Source organism: Ambystoma mexicanum, chromosome 5q, assembly GCF_040938575.1.
Source record: "Ambystoma mexicanum isolate Mex_15411 chromosome 5q, UKY_AmexF1_1, whole genome shotgun sequence".
Lineage (NCBI taxonomy): Eukaryota > Metazoa > Chordata > Amphibia > Caudata > Ambystomatidae > Ambystoma > Ambystoma mexicanum.
Genome location: NC_090933.1, coordinates 683,048,302 through 683,069,465, shown reverse-complemented (window position 1 = coordinate 683,069,465; position 21,164 = coordinate 683,048,302).

The window sequence follows — 21,164 nt, the reverse complement described above, 5'->3', positions numbered from 1 at the left end:
ATTTTTGTTTCTCGATCCTGACCACTTGAAGGTGAGGCTTTTTTTCGTAGGTTTCCCAAATGCTGTGTAGGTCTTTATCATGGAAGTTGGTAGAGCAGCTTCTTTTTCCCTTCTGAAGTCACTATGCGGCTAGACAGTAACCTTATTGTGATTAAGGGCAGTTGATCAACATGCTCTTAATCTATTGTGGTGGTAATCAGTGCTGTAGGTAGGAGAATATTCTCCACTTGATAAATGTGGACTCCCAATCAGCACTTGCTGCATCCTCTGTGAGGAGGGTATTTCTCAAGAATTTTCTCAAGTTAGTTTAATTTTATTTGCTCTTAATTGATTTCCCTTTTCCTCTCATCCAAGGGTTATCTCCACAAATTGCTGCAGCTAGTTCCACCGCTATCCTGCTGATACTCCATTTCCAACAGTCAGTAGCGAGGGGTTAGTTGGAAGTACATTGCATTGTTCTGACCAACTACCTCCTTTTTAAAACTCATACAGATTGACTCTGGCGTTATTCTGATCTCACTAAGCTGTACGTTTAAGGTTAATTCTAATTGGAGGTTTTAAAGTGAAGAGTAAGAACCTGACGCCAAATTTAGAGCTGATATATCTGTAGTTGAGTCAAATCTGTTTATCCCAGTCATGAAGCGTGTGGTGCAAATTTTGCTGTCGATGCAAGATTGATTCAGCTTGGTATTCCCATCTGATAGTCCCTGGGGACATCCTCCGGTCATGGTCTGTCTGGAGGCCCAATTCAAGCAGACTCTGATCACTAATGATGGCTGACAGCACTGTTATTTAATTACCTGCTATTGTCATGGCCGGTAATCTTAAATCGGTAGTTGATATGGGGCCCAACTTCTGGAGGTTTTTGCATCATGCTCATCTGGGGAACCCTCGGTTTTTACCCGGCTAGCCTTTTTTAGGAATGCCTCCATGAGCACCTTTTACAAATCGTCGAAGGTAGCCTTGCTCGCTGTGAGGTCACCATCAAATCTAAAATTACTGGCTCAAAGATCGTATTTCCTAATTTGGGTGGGGCACTTTGAGTCACATGAACAGTTCCCTCTGCTTCACAAATTCGTTTTTCCGAGACCACCTTGCTATACAGCTTCTCAAATGTGCCTTCCACATTGCCGGCCAATGCATGCCTTACAGCTTCCTTTGGATTTGGTGAGATCCTATTGGTTGCCTCTGGTCCTGTCGGGAATGATAGGATTGAGCAAAGAATGTCGATTACCATAGATAATGAATGTCTTTCAAATTCATCAAGTTCCTCATCTGTACTAAGATGAGTGAAGTTAACCACCTTGCTTGATTTGCTATGCTCGTTTTCAACTCTTTGTAACTTCGTACTTGGTGAAAGGAAAAGCGCTTGATTATTGCAAAGCCCATTTATTGCACACATTCCAATGGGCTCTTGTTCTGTAGTTCTAATCAGAGAGGTCAATTGCCCATCAATGGTTTGAGGCAATATTCCATTTCGCACCCGTTGATGGCCATTTACAGATAATGCATAGGCTGAACCCGAATTCTCTAAAAACATTGTGTCTAGGTTTGTTAGTTCGCTCTGAAGAGAACAAAAGCTCCCTGTCATGCTGGGTCCACCAATGCTTAAACCAACTAGTTCCCAGTCGGTGTAGTATTCTTTGCTAATGGCCTTGTTTTTTTGAGAGAAAGTTGATGATGTATTTTTGCTCCCGCCGGCAGCGGGCTGTATGCAGTATCTGGGGGATGACCTGTGTGAAGTGTTGTAAAGAGTCGTCTGCACCCTACGCCAAAGATTAATTTGACCAAGGACCGCCTCAGCCCCAGGGCCAGCGTCTTCTCCCATTGTGTTACTTTGTATGCGCATCAGCAGTGGGGCCCCCTCAAGTTGTATAGCAGTGCACAGTTGACTAGGCAGAGAGACGGTACCTTTCTAAAGAATTATTCAGCGTCCCTCGAAGAGTCCATGTTCGGAGCTCCAACACCCACTTAGATACACATTGCGCGGAAGGAAGCTATTTGATATGGTGGGTGTGCCAAATCGGGTCCGCTTTTCTGGCTGGGCTTGCAGAAGGATTTTTAAAGCAGTAGGTTTTTATCCTCCTGCTTCTTAAGGCTTCACAAGACCATAAAAACATGAACAAAGCAGACTGTCTCAACGCTCCTCTTCAGCACAGAAAACCGTTTAGCTATCACTGCCTGCCACTGCAGAAGCCATTTAACATTACCTGTGTTTTAAATGCGGATGTTCATAACATTTGTGGTTGGGATGATTGAGAATCTGAAAACAGTGTTTCCTTGCTTGTCCTTGTGGTTCCCTTTTGATCAGTCACTTTCTATGCAGCATTGAATGTTCACTGAAGCCACAGGTAAACTGCATGTATTGTTTACTGTGTAGCCACTAGCCAGTGCTAGATTTGTGTCCAATTAGAATGTTCTTGCTGGTTCAATGATGATTTATCATTTGCCGTTTACCCATCTGCATGTCATTCTGATGACTTGTTTCTCCGAGATCCAGCTAAATGTTAGTTGATTGAAATGTGATTTCTGGTGAGCGCTTGTTCTTGGACTTACCCTCTACATTTCTCTTGCATAGGTTTGTTCTGTTCAGCTGAATTTATTAACGTTCATACCAATCCAGTGGCACATGCTACATAGTTCCAGGTAAATTCTTTTTTATTAATTGTTAATAAGCCTCTCGTTGGAGTTATTGCATTGTGAACCTCTGAGGGAGTTGGCACAGTGTTCTGAAACAACCTGAGACTAGAGATGTTCTCATCTGTAAATGGGACACATCCTTCTCATCTGTAAATGGGACACATCCTTCTCATCTGTAAATGGGACACATCCTTCTCATGTGTAAATGGAACACATCCAGATTTAGATGAGGCACTTTTTTTTCTTTTCCCTAGGGATATTAGAAAAGCAAACCTCTGTACCTAGCCTAATAGGTAAATATTAGGCTGTGGTGCTGGCAGCATTGATGGAATTCACCCCGACCGTTATGGGCACTACTGCATTTTATGCACATTGCATTATTGTTGGAGATTTTCCTTAATCCGTGGTCGCTGTCATTAGTTGCATCTTCTCCGGCATGGTCTCTGGCATGGATTCACATGCTCATGAAATTTCCCCATTGTCAGGCCGGGAATCCTCAGTAAAAGAAAAGTTTAACTTTCACTTAGTCTTTCTCGTATAAACCAATCGCTGAGCTCTGGGTCCTACTGCCCTGGCCAATGACTGCCTTCCCCCTAAGCCTCTCCTCTGGCATCCATCTTCAGGTTTTTACCGCACGGTCAGAGTACTCGTGTTTTGCTAGGAGCTTTTCTACCCTTTTCGTGCTTTTTCGATAAAGTTTCTATTTTGTCAAATAGAGCCTGTGTGCTCTTTCATTCCTTTGACCGGCAGGGATCAGTTCTCTGCATCTTTCAACGCCCCTCAAGGGCAAGAATCATCGAGTTTCTTACGCTGGACCATGTCGGGGGGGGGGCCTCCCTCTTCAATCTCTGATCCAGCTGTGGGTTAAAGAATGTGTTTGTGGAGGACAAACGCTCCCAGTGCCTGTCTCCACCCGGAACACAGGGAAACATTGTTAAATCTGGCTTGGTTTCTCCAAGCGCACAGTCGAGGATTGTCACAGTAGGTTGGCGGCGTGGCTCAATGCCAAGGGCTCGACCCTGTGTTTCAAGCAGTGGCATGCCTCTCCCAGGACGGCTGGTCCGTGGAGGAGCGGGTTTCTAATTCCTTTGAGGGCGCTCCATCCCTGGGGGCCCAAGACAAGGCCAAGTCCGTTTACGTCAGGGTCACCGTGCAAGCAGGTCCTGCGGTGGGCAGAGCGCGCTCATCTTCACCGCCTGCCTCCATCTCCAGTCATCGCTCCAGCTCCTCCTCGAAGAGGAAATCGACTAACCCAGGCCAGCTGCGGGAGAAGCCAGAGAAGACCAAGGTGTAGGGAAAGGTGTGTGACCTGCCCCTGAAGGCCCAGGTGGTCTAGGGAAAGTCAACCTCGACGATTAAGCTGGTGGCAGCCGCCCTCTCGAAGGCGAAAGGGGCTGCACCGGTCCAGGGGACCTGCCGGATCCCAGAGTGGCCCTCCCCTCAGGCAGGAGGCCTTGGCCAAGCTGGTAGAGAGAACCCCAGATAATGGGATGTCATCCCTGAGACTGAGCCCTCAGGATGCACAAAAGGGGAGGAGGGATGGAGGCCTCGACTGTGCTCCTGGGTGCATATTTCTTCTCAGACGAGGTGGACCTGGTGTCTTTTCACATGGTCCCGGAGGACGTTGGGAACAATGACGGGAACGCAGAGGATGCTGGCGCTAGGCCCAGCAAGCCTGGACATCTTTCAACTCTTCACCCACTGGTGTCGGAGAACCAGAAGAGGATGCTGGCGACACCCAGGCCTGCCATCTGCGATGAAGAGAACTGCACCCTACGCCGACTCAACCGCTGCACATGGGCCCCCTGCCCCCCTAGGGATATGGGGACTACGAATGCCGTTTCTCCACCGCCGAGGGCTTCTCCCCGGACAAAGTTGGGTCATTCCACACCATGGTCGCATGCGTGTCTAAGCTCTTCCTGCTGACACCAGAAGAGACCAAGAAGGAAGGTTTCCTTTACCAACGGTGTGCCTCTCCTGGCCGACGTTTGGGATGAGGGCCTGGCGCTGATGAGATACCCGGCCTCAGCCTCGGCAAAGAGGGACAGGCTGGAAAAGAAGTAAGGGGTGTTGGAGTACACACCAAGTGCCTACGGTCGCAGCCCTCCCCGGACTCTACGGCTACGAGGAAGGAGTCCTCTTATCCCTAATCTTCAGCCTCCGTTCCCCTGGGCAGCGAAAGGAAGAAGTTGGATGCCGTGGGTAGGAAAATGATCTACTCGGCAGTGACGACAGTTGAGTCGGTGAATGCGCTTGTGATCCCGGTCAGATACGACAGGGAGATGTGGTATAAGATGGCCCCGCTGCTGGAATTTCTCCCCGACGACAAACTGGTGGAGGTGCTTCAGATCCTCCTTGAGGGTGAGGGGACATTGCGGACACTGGGTTTCCGGCACATGGGGAACAGTGTCTGCCTCTGTCGTCGTGGCTGGTTGAAAGCCACCAACCTTCGGCAGGAAGTCCAGATGAGGGTTCTGGACATGCCCTTCGGGGACAACCTCTTTGGGAAGGCTGTCGACGAATCGTTGGAAGCCATTAAGACTGACACGGAGACGGCACGTGCCCTTGGCACGCTTCAACATCATCCTTTTCGTGCCTTAGGCATAAAATCCGGCAGGTCGTCAAAGGGTTTTGGCAGGGGGGGTGGGGCTACAGGGCCAAGGCCCAGCAAGCCTCGGAGGTGGCTGACGTCGCTCCCACGGCGGCATGCAGGCCCTGAAGATTGAACTGGCCAGGAGGTCGGGCTGCCCCCTTGCAACCGAGTGGGAGGCCAGCATAGTCTGCGAGTGGGAAAATCTCCACTGACCGATGGCTGCTGGAATGCTCTCGCCCACGGACCGTTCCAGCAGAAATGTCCACGGATACCACCGGTGGCCCGGCAGGAGTAGCACATACCCCAGCTTCTGCAGGAAGTACAGGCCATGCTAAAAAAAAAAAAGGGAGCGGGGTGATGGAGCTGGTTCCAAAGTGACTCAGGGGCTCTGGAGTCTACTCCAGCTACTTCTTGGTAAAGAAGACTGGGGGCTGGAGGCCCATTCTAGACCTGCAGCACCTCAACAAATGGTCCCAAAAATTCAGGATGGTCACGTTGCAGCACGTGATCGGCCAACTGGAGGAAGGTGACTTCTTGACGTCACTGGATCTGGAGGGCCCTTACTTCCACGTCCCCATTCATGAGAAGCATCGGAAGTTCCTGCGCTTAGTGGTGCAGGGAAGGCACTATCAGTTTGAGGCCCTTCCCTTCTGGCTGAAGTCAGCACCCAGGGTGTTTATGAAGTGCCTGGCGCCTGTGGCGGCACAGCTACGTCTACAGGGGATACACGTGTACCCGTACCTCGACAACTGGCTCATCTGTGCCAAGTCCAGGGACGTAGCCGTCGAACACACAGAGGACCATCCGGCTGCTGGGGGTCTCTGTCAACTATCCAAAATCCTGCTTGATACTGTGGGCCAAGCTCAACACAGTTCCCTGCCTGGCGGCCCCCTCGGAAGAGAGGAAAGCAGTGGCTGTTGGCACTGAAGAATGCCACGGCATGATGTTGTCATGCATTTACCTGATCTGACTCTGCAGGTTAAGAATGCAGCCCCTTCAGGAATTCCTGGACGCTCGGTGGATCCAGGTGTCCGGAAGCTTTACAGACAAGGTTCCCTTGAGCGATAAGGTGGTGGGGCGTGCGCTCCAACATCGCTGGGGGCATGGATTTCCAGGCCAAGTTAAGTATCAGTCAGACACACAAGAGAGGACCGTCCTGCTGCTGATGGGTCTAGGGTTCTCTGTCAATTATCCAAAGTCCTGCTTGACACCATCACAGAACGCACTGTTCCTAAGAGCCAGGCTCAACCTAATCTCCTGCCTGGCGTTGCCCTCGCGGAAGAGGTTAGCAGCCAGGTTAGCAGCCATACTGGGGAAGGTGCAACGGCTATTGTCACTGAAGACCGCCACGGTGCGGGCCATCATGTCGCTGCTCGGCATGATGTAGTTGTGCATCTCCCTTATCCGGCTATGCAGGTTACGGGTGCGCCCTCTTCAGGAGTTCCTGGACACTTGCTGGATACAAGTGTCCTGAAGCTTCGCAGACTCTCGACAAGGAGTTCCGTCGGGCGATAAGGTGGTGGGGCATCCTCTGGGGCACAGGGTTTAGACCCCCCCCCTCCTCCCCTGATGCTTCCCTTGAGGTTTGGGGAGCCCACACCGGACGTCTGCATGCCAGAGGACTGGCTGCCGGAGGAGACGGATCTCCACATCAATATCCTGCAGTTTCAGGCAGTGTTCTGGGCCAAGTAATTCCTTCCATCCCTGAAGGGCAAGGTGGTGAGGATCTTCACTAAAACACCACCACAATGTTCTACATCAGGAAGCAGGGGGGCACCCGATCCCCAGAGAGGGCAGGATTTGTGGCACTGGGCCGTCTGGCAAGAGATTGTTCTCAACCCTTTTCACCTGGCGGGAGTCAAGAACACCATTGCAGACTCTTTCAGCAAGGAGCTGCGCTCCTGCCACGAGTGGGAACTTCCTCAAGATCAGGTGGACCGCATCTTCCTCAGGTGGGGCAGTCCCCAGATCGATCTGTTTGTGACGACGGCAAACTCCAAATGGCTGAAATTCACCAGCAGGTTCCACCAGCCGAGGAGCATGGGGGAACGTGTTCTCCTTCCTGTGTGAAGGCCTGTTCCTATACGCGTTCCCTCGCCTGCTGCGAGTCATCAATCAACTCAGTGCTGATGCAGAATAATACTCGTTGCCCCAGCGTGGACGAGGCATATTTGGTACCCGGACATTCTCAGTCCGTCGACGTCGCCTCCGGTCAAGCTGCCAGTGGTCGTAGATCTACTCGCCAGAGAAGGAGGCGCAATCCTGCACCACAACCCTTGGGCGCTGAGCCTGAGGACTTGGCTCTGCAGCCCTTGATTTCGGAGAATACAAGTTGCCGGCGGACTGCAGGGAGGTCCTTGCCAAGGCCAGACCATCATGGACTCTTAAGCTACGGGCACAAGTGGAAGTGCTTCGCTACATGGTGCCGGTCGCAGAAGATCAACCCTCCTGAGGGTAACGGCCCTGCAAATTCTCCCTACTTTTTGTCCTTGGCCAAGGCGGGGCTGGCTCACGCCTCTATCACGGTGCATTTGGGGCCTATATCTCCTGCTACACCAAGTTTCCAGGCCGATCTTCTCTTTGGCCCCATCGTCTCGTCAAGGAGTTCCTCAAAGGACTGTTTCGATCTTTCCCGCCGGTGAAGGCTCCTGCACCGGCGTGATATCTCAATGTGGTGCTGACGAGGCTCGGGAGGGGAGGTGGGGGGGGGTGGCGTTTCGAGCCTATGCACCAGGCCCCTCTCAAATTCCTCTCGTGGAAAATGGCTTTCCTCGTGGCCATCACCTCTGCCAGGAGGGTGGGTGAGATCCAGGATAAAAGCCATGTCTGACTTTTCACGTTTCGGGGGTGGTGCTGCGGACATACCCCTCCATGTGAAAGGTCCCTTTGGAATTCTGCCTCAACGAGCCTTTGGTGTTTCCTGTGTTCTTTCCAAACCTTTGTCACTGGCTGAGGCGACTTTGCACTCGCTGGACGTTGCCCGTGCTCTGAAATTCTACGTGGCAAGTACTTCTCCACTGTTCGTGAACTTTGGTCCTATGAACCATGGGAAGGCCCTTTCCAAGACTTCCATCTCCCAGTGGCTTTCCAGCTGCTTCACACACTACCATCGGTTGGCGAACTGACTGCTGTCTGAGAGCCCATTCCACCAGAGCGGTCACTGCTACGACGGCGTTCCTGGCTGGTGTGCCCCTGCTTGACATCTGCAGGGCTGCTACGTGGAGGTCCAAGCACACTTTCACAAGATTCTACTGCATCAACAGGGATTCCAGAGAGGAGTCCAGGGTCGGCTAGGCAGTGCTACGCAACCTGTTTGCTTGAAGGTAAGCCTGTTCCGTCAGTAAGAGTATTTGCTTCTCTTGACCCTTGCCACCTCTCAGGGTTGTTTAATGGTGTACTGCTATGTATTCTTTATTGATGGGCATGAGAATCCATGCTGGGCATGTGAATCCATGCTGGAGAAGTAACAAGTTGCTTACCTGTAACTATTGTTCTCCAGCATGGGTTTGGCATGGATTCACATGCAAACCCTCCCTCCTGCCCCTGTGCGACTCTTCTTGGTCATACTGCCACTTTACGTGCTACCAAATCTAAAGATGACTGCCAGAGGAGGGGCTTAGGGAGAGGGCAGTCATTGGCTGGGCAGTATGGCCTAGAGTGCAGTGATTGGTTTTGAGGAGAAAGACCGTGTGAAAGCGAAACTGTTTATTCTATAACTGAGGATTCCTGGTCCGACGGGGAATATTCATGAGCTTGTGAATCCATGCCAGACCCATGTTGGAGAACAATAGTTACAGCTAAGTAACGTGACTTGTGAAGGAGTTAGTTGGTAACTAGTTATTACTTACCTTAGATATGTTTGCCATTCTGAAAAGTATGTTTAGGAATTACTTATAAGCTTTGTGCCTTTTTGAATAAGCATTCTCAGTCTTACCTTCCTTAGAAACTGTCTCACCATTCTAACCGCAAGTAAACTGAAGGTTAACTGACCTGTGAATTGGCTTCCCCTCTTCCCAAAAGTAATGCTGTTGGTTTCACTTTAGGATAATTGTATGAGTGTCTCTAATTGGATCTTGCTTCCCCTGGCTTGCTGTTAGCCTTTCCAGAATAAGACTGCATTGGTCATACTTATCTTTTGTTGCTGATATCTCCTTACAAAAGTATTTATCTGTGTGTGCGCCTTCCAAAAATAAGTTAGTAAGTTATTACTTTCCTTGGTCTGTGCACTGAAAAGCAACTGTAATTGAAGATTACACAAAGGGGTTTACTTGCCTTGAGTAGAACTGTCTTCCCAAAAGAAGTTATAGGTTTTTACTTTTCTGCAAAGTATATTGTCCAGTTGATATTGATGTGATTTCTTGCTGAGCGTCACAGTACAACTGCTAGGGTCTACTGCCCATTAATCCCAAAGTAGCTATTGATTTTGACTTCCCTAGTACTAATATATATATATATATATATATATATATAATTTCATTTTTACAATACATAGTGTGTGTTTCTTTTGTACCATTTGTATTACAATTTCTTTGCACCGATTCTTCAGCCCTCTCCCAAGATCAGCCGGACTGCTCTCTGTGCTACCATGAACTCTGGTGGTACAACCTTATACCAAGAGTGGAGTTTTGTATTGCCTCAGTTGAATGGTTTACTAAGCCTTTAGTTGGACTTCAGAAAAACTGTCAGCAAGGCCTTCTTGATTGCGATTGCGTTCAGCAATCTGTTCAAAATCGCACTGGGACCCGTGTCCCTTTTTCCAAGCGCAGTATTTGTTGCAGAAAACTTGGATGTGCTCCACAGCTGATGTCTTGTTTGTGTGGAGGACGAGGCCCACTCTTGTTTGACAATTAATTTAACTGCTAATGCGAAACAAAACCCTGCTATTCTTAACCAGGCTAGGCTCGCTGGTGAACCTTTTGGTGTTTTTATTCACAATAGTCGGTTTCACACACGTTGATGGCCATTACAGATGATGCATAGGCTGTACCCGCATTCTGTAAAAAATGTTGCCGTGGCTGTGCCCAAGTTTGTTAGTTGGCTATGAAGAGAACAAACGCTCCCTGTCATCCTGGGAGTTCTCAGGTCCACCAGTGCTTAAACCAACTGATTACCAGTCGGTGAACTATTCTTTGGTAACAGCCTTGGTTTTTGTGAGCAAGTTGATTATGTGTTTTTGCTCCCGCCGGCAGTGTGCTGGATGCACGATCTGGGGGGTGACCTGTGTGGAGTGTTGTAACAATCCTCTGCACCCTGCGACAAAGATTTGCTAAGTTGACGAAGGACCGCCTCAGCCCCCGGCCACCGTCTTCTCCCATTGTGTTACTTTGTAGGCTCATCGGCAGTGGGCCCCCCTCCAGTTGCTTTTTCAGAAAGTCAACAACATTAGGAATTTGACTATGTATAGCAGTGCACAGTTGAATAGGCAGAGAGACGGTACCTTTCTAAAGAGTTGTTCAGCGTCCCTCGAAGGCTCAGAGCTCCAACACCCACTTGGCGCGTAAGGAAGCGATTTGTTATGTTGAGTGTGCCAAATCAGGTCCGCTTTTCTGGCTGGGCTTGCAGAAGAATTTATAAAGCAGCAGGCAGTTTTTATCATCCTCTGACTTTTTAAAGGTTCTCAATACCATAAAAACATGAACAAAGCAGAATGTCTCAACTAGCATGTTTGGCCATGCCGGTCCGATAGCACCGCGAGTAGCACGCTCGTTTTGACATTTGTGCAGCGCTTGCTGACGCAGCTTCGAAACCCGGCAGAGCCAAACTCAGCCTTTCATCCTTCCGAGGTCGATAAATGAGCACCACACACCATGGGTAATAAAAGGCAGCGCTCAGATACCTGTGGGTTCGTAGCGCTGTATAAATGCTAAATTATTATTAGCAGAGCAACAGCAGCAACGCTCTTCTTCAGCGCTGACCATTTAGCTATCACTGGCTGCTACTGCAGAAGTCATTTAACATTACCTGTGTTTTTAAATGCTGATGTTCCAACATTTGTGGTTGGGATGGTGGAGAATCTGAGAACGGTGTGTTTCCTGGCTTGGCCTTGTGGTTCCCTGCTCATCAGTCACGTTCTATGCAGCATTGCATGTTCACGACAGCCACTTGTACACTGCATGTGTTTACTGTGTAGCCACTAGCCAGAGCTAGATTTGTGTCCAATCTTTAGAATGTTCTTGCTGGTTCAATGATGATTTATCATTTGCCGTTTACCCATCTGCATGCCACCCTGATGACAACTTGTTTCTCCGAGAACCAGCTACATTTTTGTTGATTGAAATGTGATTTCTTGTGAGCGCTTGTTCTTACCCTCGACATTTCTCTTGCAGAGGTTTGTTCTGTTCAGCTGCATTTATTACCGTTCGTCGCAATCCAGTGGGACATGCTACATAGTTCCAGGTAAATAGTTTTTATTGAAATAAGCCTGTATCTCTAAAAGAAAATGTAATATAAAGTTTGTTTTATTGCATTGCAATCTTCAGAAGGAGTTGGCTCAGGTTGTTTCAAAACACTGTGCCTAGAGATGCTATCGGTCAATGGGACACATCCAGATAGACTCTTCACTTTTTGTCTGTGTTAACTCTATCCCTATCAATTTGGTTACTACCCTATGGAAGGAGAATAGTGAAAATTGTTGCTCCTTAGAAACAACTGTATCTTTTTTTTTTTTTTGTCCTAGGGATATTAGAAAAGCAATCTCTTGTACCTAGCCTAATGGGTCAATATTAGGTTCTGGTACTGACTGCATTGATGTAATTCACCCCGACCTTCAGGGGCACTACTGCATTTTATGCACATTACATTATTGGAGATTTTCCTTAATCGGTGTTCATTGTTGTTGGTTCCTGACATACTGCTAGTGATTATTGCCTTAGGCTATCCTAACTGTCCAAGTAGTCGGGACAGTGGGCCAAGACCTGTGAGGAGGCGGAGTGGGGGTGGTTCACAGGTTCAGTACACACTTAATCAATACACAATTAGACATTTTCTGCTTTACTCAAGAAGCAAAGGGAAAAATGGCTACACTCACAGGTAAGTAAACTTTGTCAAACGAAAGGTGTCACAATATATCCAGTGAGTAATTAAGTTTTATGTAGGAGTTCTTTAGTAGAGTCCATTCTACAAAAGAAAAGGTAGTAACTGTATGCAAGACACCTAGACTGGTGAGTTCAAGCAGAGACCAATGGAGAACATTAGAAGCAGTTCCTAGAGTTCAAAATATTCTGGAGGGCTTCCCTCCATTGAAAGATCGAGGGGCTCGACAATGAAGGATTGCACAAAGAAAAGACCAGCCAGCAGCACTGAAGTTAGGAGAGCAATGCCCTGGACAGAAAAACGGTTTATTTGCATGTTGTTCAGCAACCAGAGATCGAGTGACTTGTCACTTGTGCACGTGGAACCCCAAGGCTCATGGGAAGAAACCTTCTTGATTCAGTGATACCCACTTCTGTGCAAGAGTAGTGGGCAGGTGGGTTGTCTGCAGGATTAGCACGTAGTCCTTGGGCACCGTATTATTCTGAGGATCAGGTTGGCTTGGTGAGACTGCAATGAAGAACAAATATTTTAAGAGGTTAGTCGCAGGGAAGAGAACCAACCAGTGAATAACTGGGAGGAGAGTTAGGCGGTGCAGTTACTGGAACAAATGCATCGCAAGCCCCTGGATCGCCCCAGTTGGAGATGGAACCAGGGCGCTTGCTTGATGTCCTGTGGTGAAGTCTGATTTGTTCAGCAGTGTCTGTCCTGGCAGTGAAGGGACAACCACTTCCAGATCTGTCAATGCACCGGCATGGTCTGGAGCTTCCCGGAGATGTGCTACAATTCTTTCCCCCCACAGGAGTGAAGCAATTAGTCTCGCTTTGGATTCCTTCTGGTTGTTCTGGAGCGCTTCGCAGTGCTTCTTCAGAGCATCTGATCATGCTGGGGCAATGCTTTGGTCCTTCCTCAAGCAGCAGGCATTCCAGAGTGCAAGTACAGAGTTGTTTACAAGATGAGCGGTTGGGTGCTGTTCATAGGGACAAAAGTAGACCATATCTACACAACCAGAATCATTGCAACCAAGGAATGGTTGGTCGATGGCAGACCATCCTTCCAAGCACACCCATGCGTTCTGGAAGTGTCACAAAAAATGAATCCACACAGCCTAGTCTGAACTGGTTTCAGCTGGACTACAGCCATCAGTCCTGGGATAAAGACATCCAGTGGCCACTTGCTCACCCATAGCGGGACAAGGGATTGTCCTATAAGGAAAACTTAAGACCATCTCATTTTGCTGGGTGGGGTGGGGGGGGGTCAAAAAGAGCCAGGCCTGCTAATCTTGAATCCACCCTGTGGACATAACAGGTGGTAATCTCTCTGGGAAACTATGCAGTACCTTTGGGTCCACATGGTTTAAAAGGTAAGGACTCTTTAGGCAGAGCACAGAAAAATTGAGCCACGGTCGGTGAGCCTTTGGAATAAGCCTGGCAGGTTGAACAACCCAGCAAAAAAGTACAGGAGGGGGCTACCACATGTTGTAAACTATAAGCCAAGCACTGCTTGGCATTCACACAGGTCACCATTTCTTACCTGGCAAAAGGGTATCCTCACTTGCCAACCGCTAGTTTTGAGTGCATGTTTGAGTCCTGCTATAGGTCTTGATGCCAATTGACTGAATTATGCAAAAGAGTATTTACAATATATTTTGGCTTTTAAACAAACTACAGCTACCGACTGGTATGAGCTGCAAATCATGGCTTGAAAGATGCACTCATTAGTTTGCCCAGCCCCAAGGTACTGTTATCAAACTATTTCAGAGAATCCTGCACCATGAACAGGGCTCTGTTGATAGTGTTCTGGTATTCATGATTGCCAATTTGCCGTTTACCCATCTGATGGTTTATGGAGAGACTTTAAAAATCTGAGATGCCGGAAAGTCATCAGTCCTGTGCAGTATTTTTTTTTTAAACTTTTGTTTATTGGCAGAAGGTTGAGTCGGGTACAGCACAGATTACATATCGACAACATAACCGCTCATATATGCATTACATCACAACAATTACCAGCTCGTATTGGGAGGGTTGACATTGTGGAAGAGCACGAATGAGTCATTCATCACGATGAGTTAGATTGGGCAGTGGGGGGGGGGGTGGAGGCGCACTCTCTCGTCTTTGTTGTTCAGATAACTGCAAAATTCCAACCACACATTTTTGGGGCGGGAAGTCGTGGGCAAGGATCTGAGGTACTCTTCCTCGCACGTTTGTACCCAGGTGAGGGCTTTCAGCCACATGTTAAGGATGGGGGATGCGGCACTTCCAACATTGTAATATGCATCTTTTGGCAACAATAGCACTTACGTTGAAGATTTTTGACATTTTCCTTTCATTTTCCCCAGTCCAAATTCCAAACAGCAAGGCTAGTGGGTCGAGCTCCACCGGGGAGCCAATTACCTCCGAGAGCGCCTTTGTCACCTCAACCCAAAACATGTTTAACGCAGCACAGGACCAAAACATATGAACATGATCTGCCTCGCCCGATTTACATTTCGGGCATGTATGTGTCGAAGTGAGCGTGAATTTCACTACTCTGTGCGGAGTGTAATAAAGCCTGTTGAGAAGTATGCAGCAGAACCTAGCGTTAAGAGACTCGTGCACACATTTTACTCCACATTCCTTCAGTGATCTCTGTTTCAAGCTCCCTGGCCCATGCTTCCCGTGGTTCCAGGGATATATTCTCTAGTTTCCCCATCTGCATTTTGTACAGGGAGGATATTATGCCCCTACCGCCTGTGGAGTTTGCGATGTATTGGAGTTCAGGTGAGTCTGGAGGCTCTTCTGGGAAGGAGGGCCACGTTTCCTGTATCGCTGCTCTCAGCCTATAGTATTGCAGCAAGTCCAGCGCAGAGTTGGCGTGCCCGGGGCGCCATGTTTGAGGGGTGATAAATGTGCCATCAGGCTATAGGTCAGTCAGGGCCCGATAGCCCAGGTTTTCCCAACGTTGAGAGAGATGTTGGTCGTATGTAGGGGAGAGGCCTGGAAATTGCCACAAGGGGAGCCACTTATAATATGGGTGTTGCTCTTGACTAGGGTGAAGGATATTATTCCACGCCGTGATCGTGGTGGCCACCGGGTCAAATGGGGCATCCGCATGAAATGTGCAGTGTAGCAGTAAAGACATGATGTGGGTGCCATCCCCGCCATTTTCTCTAATTTAACGCGTGAGGGCGGATTTAGGTGTGTACCAGTGGGTGGCGTGTTGGGCCTGTGCAGCGTTCCAGTACAGTGTTAGATCTGGGGCCGTAAAACCTCCTTTTTCATAGGGCAGGGTCATGTTGCCACTTCTTACGGACCGTGCCAGAGAAATTGAGCGAACGCCATGTGAAGCCTCTTGAAATATTGCTTCCCTGGCCACACTGGTACATTAGCAAATATATAGAGGAGCTTGGGGACCGCAATCATTTTTATTCGGGAGAGTGTGCCTGCAAGGGATAGCGGAAGATTGCGCCACTTGAGCATCTTGGATTCGATAAGCTGTGCCATTGCTTCGTAGTTGTCCGCCAGCAAGGCAGCTTTGGCCAGTGACACCTGCACCCGAGGTACTTGATGCCGCCTGGGGACCAACGTAGAGGGAATTCACACGACGGTTGCTGGGTTGCTTTAGTTGGCGGCAACATTTCGGATTTAGAATAGTTGGTGAAGCCTGAGTACGTGCCTATTTGTATGTGTCGAATGATAGGGTCCAAATATGTGGAAGGTTGTCTGATGTATAAGAGTACGTCATCCGCGTAAAGTGAAATGATTTCCGGTGCATCCTGTAGGCGAATGCCCTTTCGGGTGTGTCTATCCCTGACCTGATCAGCCATGGGTTCAATGGCAAGCGCAAAAAGGATGGGGGAGAATGGGCAGCCCTGTCGGGTACCCCTGTGTAGTTCGAAGGGGGAGGAGGGGACGGAGTTGACTAGCACCCTAGCCGATGGTCCTGTGTATAATAGCTTGATATAGGAGATCATGTTTGGTCCGATTCCCATTTCTTCCAGCACGGCCCATGGATATTGCCATGAAACCATGTCAAATGCCTTTTGGGCGTCTAGTGTGACCGCCACTGCGTCAGCCTTCGGATCAATTCTAGACAGCACGTTGAAGAGACGGCAGATGTTAAGTGCCGTAGAACGACCAGGGACGAATCCACTTTGGTCGGCATGGACCAGATGGGGCATGAACGGGAGGAACCTATTGGAAATTACATTAGCAAAGATCTTAATGTCTGTGTTGAGCAACAGGGTCCTGTAGGACTCTCATTCGTCTGGTGGTTTCCCAGGTTTGGGGAGGACTGTGATCAAAGCTTCTCTTAAAGGGGGAGGGGGTGATCAGAGTGATTCAGTCCAGACCCGTGCAGTATGGGCGCTAGGATGGCAATATGCTCCCGGTAGAACTCGGACGTGAGCCTGTCGGGGCCAGGAGCCTTGCTCTTAGGAAGATCCGAGATCACCTGGACTATCTAGTCTAAGGTGAACGGGGCATCGAGAAGTTCCCTGGTGCTCTGAGAAATAAGGGTCATCGGGATGGATTCTAGCAGGATTCTAGCAGGTCAAGGTCACGTGCTGTGTGTTCAGGCTGGGGGCCATATAGGTTGGCGTAAAAGTTGGCAAAAGTGTCAAGGATGGCCTGGTCCGACCAGTGTCTTAACCCCTTTTCATCAATAATACTATCTATCCGGGTCCTACCACCCTGTGCCCGCACCAGTTTAGCCAAGGTTCTGCCTGGTCTATCCCCCTCACCATATCTACGGGCAGCCACAGGGCGGGCGTAGTATCTCACCTCACTTAGGGCGTGTACCTCAAATTGTTCCAATTCTGTTCTAATCTTTGCTAGGGTTGCTGGAGCTGGTTTGGAAGCGTACTACTGTTCTAGGGTTTTAAGCTTGGTTTCGGAGTTATTTAAGGCCTGTCTATGGCTTTGAGGACCCCAGCTTCTCTAGAGATGCACATCCCTCTGATGTAGACCTTTAAATGCCTCCCTTCGGGTGTGTCGGGGGTATTGTTGTTTTTGAAGAACAAGTTTGTCCGCTAGTATATCAGCCTTAAAGACGATATCAGAGAGGGCGTCAGATTTGAAACGCCAGGCGGGACGGGCCCTAGATGTATTACCTAGTTGGATCTGTAGCAGCACGGGAGAGTGGGCAGAGAGCGTGCGCGCGAGGATCTTAACATCCGAAACCCTGCCCATCCGGTCACCAAACTGGAGGAATAGATCTATTCTCGAGGAACTATCGTGTACTGTAGAATAGAAGGTGTAGTCTCTTCTGGGGATGGAGTGTTCTCCAAGGATCGTGTAGATTCAAAGTGCTCATGTAAGTATGTAGTAGTCGCTTGGCAGCACGAGTTGTGGCTCTACGGGTAGTGGTCGTTTTATCCAGGACATTATCGAGTATAAGGTTCATGTCCCCACCCCATATAATGGGGACTTCTACAAATTTCATGAGGATGGCAGACACTGTCTATAAATTCGGGGGAATCTGTGTTGGGAGCGTAAGAATTCACAAGCAGGCATTCTTCATTAGCTAAAGTACAATGTAGAATAACATATCTGCCTTCCGGGTCAATGAGGGATGTGGGAACTTTACCGATTTGTGGATGAGAGTAAGTACTCCCCTGGCTTGAGTGGAGTATTGAGTATAATATCTGTTGGGGCCCCAGGTCTGTGCAAGGTTTGATGAGAGTTTCATAGCGTGCGTCTCCTGCAATAGGAGAACTTTGACCCCATGTCTCTGTGCAAACGTCGTTATCCTTCGAGACTTAGTAAAATTGGTCAGCCCCTGTACATTCCACGTTAACACTAAAATAGCCATACTAAAGATTCAAGGAACGTCCCAGATGTGGAATCTGACTTTGAACATCACCATGAGTGCTGCAATGAGGCATACCCGCCATCTTTTAATACCGGTCAAAACCAGCCTGCCATTTTGCGTAGAACAAACCCCAACTATCCCTCTCCCCACCCTCACCGCCCAGTATAGACTAGCAGTGTGTTGAAACCCACCCTTGAAACAAACTGCATGCCATCCCCAACTCAGCAACGCCTGAGAAATAGCCCAACCGGGGCTTGAACGCAAACCTTCCGCCGTAAGCGGCATTGCAGCTGCAGTGGGGGCTGCCGTCTGGCCCACAATTGTTAAAACTCTGCATGATGACACCAACATTTTCAAAATTTTCTGCTATAAAGTTCAGGTTACAAAGAAGATACTCATGTTTCTCCAGCATGGGGTCTGGCATGGATTCACATGCTCATGAATATTCCCCGTCGTCAGGCTGGGAATCCTTGGTAAAGAAAAAAAAAACAGTTTCGTTTCTGATCTGTCTTTCGTAGTAGTAACCAATCACTGATCTCTGCGTCATACTGACCACAGCCAATGACTGCCCTCTACCTAAGCCCCGCCTCTGGCAGCTATCTTCAGATTTTTACTGCACGTTCATGTGTTGGGATCCTCGTGCTATTGCTCTCGAGCGTTAGTGCTATTTTTTCACGTTTTTTCTCAAAAACTTCGTTTTTTTCGGTCAAAAGAGCCTCAAGCTCCACCGACTCTCCATCCGATCAACGGGGACCCGTGTCGGATTCGTCTACGCCCCTCAAGGGTGAAGATTTCGTCGAGCTACGCTTTTGGAGGACTCCAGAAGTTTCTCAGGCCCATCTCGGACATGGCCCAGGAGAAGGGAAGCTCGACGCCCGGAAAGCTGTTCAGGGTCTGCCCTGGATGCCAGCTGCAGAATGTCTTTAAGGAAGACGAACATTCCTTTTGTCTTTACTGCCTACATGAGGACAAGACGCACGTGGAGAAGGACTGTGCGTTTTGCGGCAACATGTCGGAGCGGACCATGAAGGACCGCCATCAACGTCTCGCCAACTGGCTGGAAGGGAAGAGCCCGTCCGGCGAGAAGAAGAGGAAGAAATCCGAGCGGTCTTCTAAGACCTTTGAGGACGCCCCGGCGACGGGGGTCCAACACAAGGCCAAGCACCGCGAGTCCGCTGGCACCGGGAGCGCCGAACGGTCGGGCTCTACGGGCGCCAGGCAGGGCGCACCCTCCCCGGCACCATCAACCGCGAGCCAACGCTCTGGGTCGGGTAAGAGGAAGGCCGAGCACCCGGCGAAGCTCCTGCAGAGGCCCCGGTCGGGCTCGAAGGCCCCATCGGAGGGGGAGCGAGGCAGTGTCCTCAAGGAGAAGGCGGTGAGCGCACCTAAGGTGGTGAAAGCCTTAATCCATCCGGCCAAGGCCTCTATCGAGACAGTCGCGACGGCCCTGGCTCAGCCTGTGGAGGCTACACCAGTGGTGGCGACCTCGGGCCCAGGGTCTCCCTGCCTCCGCGGAGGGAGTCCTCTTTTATGCCCATCGACAGGACCCCCGTGAAACCTCCGGCGGAGAAGAAGGGGGGGGGGGCAGGGGGTCGTCGTGGATTCGGCCTCAACCTCTGAGGAAGAGCTGATCGAGGTCTTAAGCCACGGCCTTGGCGTGGAAGAAGACCAGCCCGTCGGGAGGGATCCCGACGCAGGAGACGACGATATCGTCGAGGGTGCCGACGGGGCCCCTGACCGCCCGTCGGACTCCCCTCTGCCAGCGCCGCAAGACAACTCGGCGGCCATTTTGTTGGCTATACAGTCCTTATGCTCAGAGATAAGGACGAGACTACCGTTACCACCAGCGGAGGAGCCACTCCTGTCGGGGGACCCAGAACCAGGACCTTCTGGCAGCCCTCCCTCCAAGAAAAGGATTCACCCTCCACCTCCTTTTCAGCCGTCGCGCCCCGTTCAGCCCTCCTCCCCGTCCACGACTCGAGGGGATGATACGGGGACTGACACGGCCGCGACGGGTACGGACGACGAGGTGTACGACGAGGATCTGCCGTCACCTCCCGCCCGACGAGATTGGATCGTTTCACTCCATGATCGCCAGGGCATCCGAGCTCTTCCAGCTCTGCCCTGAGGAGAAGAAAAAGGAAGGTTTCCTTTATCAACGGCGCGAGTCCAAGAGGAAGACGGTCCTCTCGGTACCTCTACTGGACGATATTTGGGATGAGGGCCTCGCCCTCCTCAAGAACCCATCCACGACGCCGGCTAGAAGAGACCGGGCACAGCCTACCCCGGATGACTCCGTCGTCTCCGCGACGGCCAGGAAGAAAGCGGGGGGGGGGGTGCGGCCTCCACGTCGACTTCCCCGCTGGACGGCGAGGGAAAGAAATTGGACACGATGGGGCGCAGAGTCATCTCGTCTACGCTACTACAGGGAGCTGTGGTACAAACTGGCTCCCCTGCTGGACTTCCTACCGGACGACAAGAGGGCGGAGGCCCTGGAGATCCTGCAGGAAGGTGAGGTGGCGTCGGACCACGCTATCACGATTGCGACGGACATCGCCGACACTGGATTTCGCCAGTTGGGCAACGGCGTGTGCCTTAGACGGCGTGGATGGCTCAAGGCTACTGACTTCCGTCAAGACGTACAGACCAGAGTCCTGGACAGCACCCCGTTGGGAGGCCGGCTGGCGAGCTTAGTCAGCGTGTGGGAGTCCATCTCCACCGACCGTTGGGTGCTGGACGCCCTAGCCCAGGGCCACGCGCTCGAGTTTCAAAGAAGGTGCCCGCGCGTCCCCCCTGTGGCCAGGAAAGAGCTTCACATCCCTCAGCTTCTCCTGGAGGTAAAGGCGATGCTCAGGGAGGGCGCCATCAAACTCGTCCCAAAGAGGCTTCGGGGCTCCGGAGTTTACTCAAGGTACTTCCTCGTGAAGAAGAAGACTGGAGGATGGCGCCCCATCCTAGACCTACGACGACTGAACAAGTTCATCAAGGCACAGAAGTTCCGGATGGTCACCCTCCAGCACGTCCTGGGTCAGCTGGAGGAGGGCGACTTCCTGTCGTCGTTGGATTTGGAGGATGCCTACTTCCATATTCCCATCCTAAAGGGGCACCGAAA